This window comes from Talpa occidentalis, unplaced genomic scaffold, assembly GCF_014898055.3.
Source record: "Talpa occidentalis isolate TD23 unplaced genomic scaffold, MPIMG_talOcc4v2.1 talOcc4.7, whole genome shotgun sequence".
Lineage (NCBI taxonomy): Eukaryota > Metazoa > Chordata > Mammalia > Eulipotyphla > Talpidae > Talpa > Talpa occidentalis.
In genome coordinates this window covers 90,645,435-90,650,550 of record NW_023605083.1, presented here as the reverse complement: position 1 = coordinate 90,650,550, position 5,116 = coordinate 90,645,435, and positions in this window count along the sequence as shown.

Below are 5,116 nucleotides of genomic sequence, written 5' to 3'. Positions count from 1 at the left end.
GCTTGTGGCTGTGGTTTGGTTTTGTTTCTTAATGACGGTGCAGATGACATCAGTAACATGCACAGATCTCACGTGTGTCTCCGTGGAGTTTTACATGTGTGTGCACCCACAGTCACCACCCAGTTAAATATAAGAACGGTTATTTTTCCTTGATCTTATTTTTTTTAAGATTTATTTTATTTATACAAGAACTGGGGTACAGGCCAGATGCGTGGGAGGGTGAGAGGATTCACCAGAGACAGAGCAGGGAGCAGAACAGGCAGACGGACAAATTACACTGCTGAGGGGAGCGACAGGTGAGACAGGAGAGGTCTGCTCGCCGTGTGGGTTGCTCCGAGGACGACAGGGATCGAACTGGCACTGCAGAGGCTGTGGACAGCTTCACAGTGTGGCGCTCAACCACCTGCGCTGCCAGGGAGGCCCGATCTTTTTTTTTTTTTTTTTAAGATTGATTCATTTATGCGTATAAGAACAGGGGTATAGGCCAGAGATGTGGGGGATGAGAGGATTCACCAGAGAGAGAACAGGCAGACTGACCGAAGTTCACTGCTGAGGGGAGCCACGGGCAAGTCAGGTGAGGTCTGCTGCGCCATGTGGGTAGCTCTCTGGCTGGCCAGGGGATCGAACTCAAACTCGTGCTGCAGAGGCTGCAGACAGCTTCATAGGCTGCGTCTTAACCCCTTGCACCACCGGGAGGCCCATTACTTAATCTTTTTAAATCATGTCTCCCCTCTTCAGCTTATGTTTGTTCTGTTCCTTTCATTTTTGCTTCTCTGTGTCCACCTCTGCTGCCAACACCATGGTCATTGTTCTGGGCCAAGGAGAGGAAAAGATGAGAGGAGAGAGAATATTAGCCTGTCAGCACTGGATTAGCTGTTTCTACTAAGAAATAGAGGAATGTGGGGTTCTGCTTCATTAAATTAATTCTGTAGAAGGTGCCCCAAATCACCACTATTTCCCCAGGCCTTATCCTGTCAGACGTGTTTTTATCCCGTCCGTGTTTCTGGCCTTTTGGCAGGTGCATTCAGAACTCCAAGTATTTTGTGTCGAGACTGTTCAAGAAGGGTGCCGCCTGCTGCTTGTACTGTTCTGGCGGGAGGGGCACGCCCACACTGCACCCTGTGGAAAGGCTGCTCTGCCTTCACCTTGCCAACTTTGGAATCTCCATGTTTTCATTCTGTGCTGAGAAAAACACTTCCACCCACTTAAAACTTGAGCTGCCTTTCCACACCTTCCTGATGGCAGTCTTGGGGTACAGGCACCCCAGACATCCCAATTGCAGTCAGCCCCCTGCTCTGGGCAAGAGCACGATTAGGTTTAACCGTTGGTTTCCCTACCCTCATGCCGCCTCCCTTTATATGGGCATCTTTGACGGCCAGGACTTCAGGGACCTGTTGAGGTGACCCAAGATCTGCTATGTAATGGATAGTTTGGCCACAGTGTTTACTTGAGCTGTTTATAATCTGGTGGAGAAGACTAAATGTGAGCAAGAAGATGATAGAATACCAAATGCTCTACAGGTCAGAGCAAGCTGTGTTTTGCAGACAATGCCGTGGGAGTGGAGATGGGAAAGATAGCTCTCATTTAAAATCCTGCTGGATTATTTTCCCTTTAAGACTGCCTTATCTAAATGCGTGTTATAACTACTTTTTTCTTTACCCACTTCTCCCAAGCCAATCTAAAAAAGGGACGAACTCTAGGTTTTATTCAGAGATGTGCCTGCTATATCTTAGTTAGGCTGCATGCTAGTATTCTATATACACGACATCCTCTACGCTGTTACGTAGGTCACTTTTTGTCTCTTATTTTTTCAGATGGGAAGATTGAGGCTTGAATAAATTCATGAACTGCCAAAATCTTAGAATTTTTTAGAGAGAAAGGTAGGATCCCAACCTGGGTCAATTTACCTGAGGCCCAGACTCCACCTCTTGCCTTCGGTTGTCGGATCCCACCTGTCCTGCTAGAAGTCATGTTACCTTCTGCTCATGTGTGAGGTCTCAGGTATTTTTCTAAGTCTGTCCCTTGTTTCTGGTCTTCCCTCAAAGTTGCCTGTGAAGAAGTGAGACCTACTATTTGGGGATCTCCAGAATCATGAGCAGAAGTCGCCCCAGATAATCTGCCTATTTTCTCACTCAATTTGGACATTTCTATAATTTCACCCTTGGTTTCCTTGGAAATACAGTCTGCTTTCCTTTTTCTCTTTGGAGCCCTCTTTTTTCCCCTTTGTTAGTTATTCATTTGGACTTTTTGTTCTTTCATTTGGAATACATTTGGAAACCCCAATACTTTTTTTTTTTTAAAGTCTTAACCGTTCTGTGTTCCTAACTTCCTAACTCCAAGCTTTCTAATTTGGTTTGAAATTGTTCTCTTCCCTTTTAAAGATTCCATATCAGTAGCTACTTGATGACATTTTAATTCAGGTGGACCGTGTGTAGGTTCTTCCTAAATCTACCACTCCTGAAAAATCACAGACTGCACCATCACCTTATTCCTTCACATGGAATCTTTGAAACCCTGGCTGTAACTGAGGTACTGCTTCCTGTACCAGTAGAGTTTTGGGGAACACTATGCAAAGCAGGCTGGCTTAGCATCCTACCTAATCTAAGTTGACTCACAGGCTATCTCCGTAGCCCTGTACTCAGCTCTGCCCACACTACTGGATACTTAAGTGGGTTGTATATTAGTGTTCACCTCTGTCCAGGTCAAAGGCCAGCAGCCTCTGCCTCATTAGACAAGTTCTCACTTCCTCCACACTTCTGTCTCTATTTTTTAAAAAAGATTTATTTTACTTATTTATGCATACAAGAGCTGGGGTGTAGACCAAAGGTGCGGGAGGACGAGAGGATTCACCAGAGACAGAGTGGGAACAGAACAGGCTGACTGACTGAAATCCACTGCTGAGGGGAGGAGGAGGTGAGACAGGAAAGGTCTGCTGCGCCATGTGGGTCAGCTCCCTGGCCGGGGATCGAACTCATGCCATAGTGGCTGCCGATGGCTTCATAGTGCTGAGACTTAACCCCTTGCGCCACCAGGGAGCCCCCTTCATACTTCTGTCTCTTTTGAAAAGCAAGAGGAGAGAGACAGTGGCATCACCTGGGTAGCCTTGTTTCATTGAAAGTCTGGTCAGCAGCTGGGCATTGTAGAAACTGCCACTCTCATCCTGAAACAATTCCATAGTGGTAGGAGCAACATTAACCTGCAGTGTCCTGATATGAGGGGATTTCCACCTCAACTCCTTCAGTTCCTTTCTCATGCTCTCCCTCAATCCCCTTAATCCCTGGAGGACTGTAGTTTCAGATACCTAGGAGGATCTTCCCCTGAGATCCCATTCCTTCTAGGCTGTAGTTAGGTTCCTGCCTGATATCCTGATCCATGGACTAGCCTAAAAAGTTCTCATGCCTACCAATCAAGCTTTAAAAAGCTGTTCTGGGTGTTCTTACAAAGCCTTCTTGACTAGTGAGGAGAAGCAGCTCTCTTGCCCAAGTCCAGGGCCCCATCCCCAACAGGTCAGGGCTGCAGTCAACCTTTTGAGTACAGACCTGAGTCCCAGGCCCCTCACATATGAGCTGTGTTACTCTGGGTCAGATGTGTTACCCTATGGCCTCAGATACCGCCTTCTCTGTCATAACCCAATGAAACTGTTGGGAAGATTTAATGACACAACACTAGTGAAGGGCCCAGCACATATCAGGAGCTCAAGGTTGGTGCCTGCCCTTTTTCTAAATTGGAAAGAAAGGCTTGGGAAAGAAGGGAGGTGCCGCAAAACGAGGTCAGGGCTCAAACGATGTAAAGATCCTCCCTAGCTTAATCCACTAAAATGCCTGGCACCCACCTCTCCCCCAAGCGCCAACACCTTTCCCCCAAGCCCTGTTGTTCCACCATTGTCCGACAGGGGGGGAAAGCTCCGTTCCCGCGCGGGCCTCTTTGGCTTGCGCGTTCCTAGAGCTTTGCAAGCGCACGGCGCGGGGCCCTCCCCCGGCTGTGCGCGCTCCCCCGGCTGTGCGCGCTCCCCCGGCTGTGCGCGCTCCCCCGGCTGTGCGCGCTCCCCCGGCTGTGCGCGCTCGTGAGCCTCCCAGGGGTGCGCGGGAGTGGAGCTACAGGCCACCGCGCAGGAGACTAGCCTCGCGCGCCCTGATGGAGTGGGTTCCTCGAGCTGCTTAGGGTTGGTGCTGCGGGACCCAGGGGCCAGAGGAGGGAAGCATGAGGTTTGGGGGGCGAGAGTCCCGCGGGGATTTCTTCCTCCACAGGGACCTGCTTTCGTCTTCGTTTTCCAGAAGGGATAACCTGAGTTGGCATTTCTTTCCCATCTTGGGAGCTCTTGAGTTCTAAAGAAAGTGAAGAGCATTGAGCACCTTCTGCGATAGTCTGTAGAAGGGAAGTGCACAAACTTGAGGGGAGACGGTGACGCCATACTAGAGGTTTTGGTTTGGGATTTTTTAAAAAGATTTATTTATGCATACAAGAACTGGGGTGTAAGCCAGAGGTGCGGGGGTGGGGGATTCACCAGAGACAAAGTGGGGAACAGAACAGGCAGACTGACTGAAATACACTGCTGAGGGAGGACAGGGTGAGAGAGAAGAGGTCTGCTGCGCCATGTGGGTCACCTCCCTGGCCGGCCATGATAAGAAAAGCATTACAATCTGTACACTAATTGCATGCTGGAGAATATATGGGGGAAATTAGCCCAATTTTCTGATTTTATTAAATTTTTCTTTTAAAGTTTTTATTTAATTCCCAAAATGTATACAAAACTGTTAATATTATCTGAGTTTAAATACTCATAAGGAAAATGAGGCCCACAAATTGCTTAGAATCCACTAGGTTATGTCGGTGACCATACCCCAGATCTCAGACTGCCAGGCTGTTATACAATACAATTGATCAGAAAAATCAGTGTGGTTCAGGCTTTAAATAAAATTCTGACATTATTGTCTTTCAGAGAAGTCATGCCACAGGGGGGAAAGTCTATAAATCTAATCAAAACCGGCATTCTCAGAGAGTAATTAAATCTTGGATAATTCCTACTGAGGAGAGAGCCTATACACAGAATGAATAATCTTTGGCTATCTCGTGACTCTTAGTAGATGGTAGGATTTATATTGGAGAGTAACTAAAT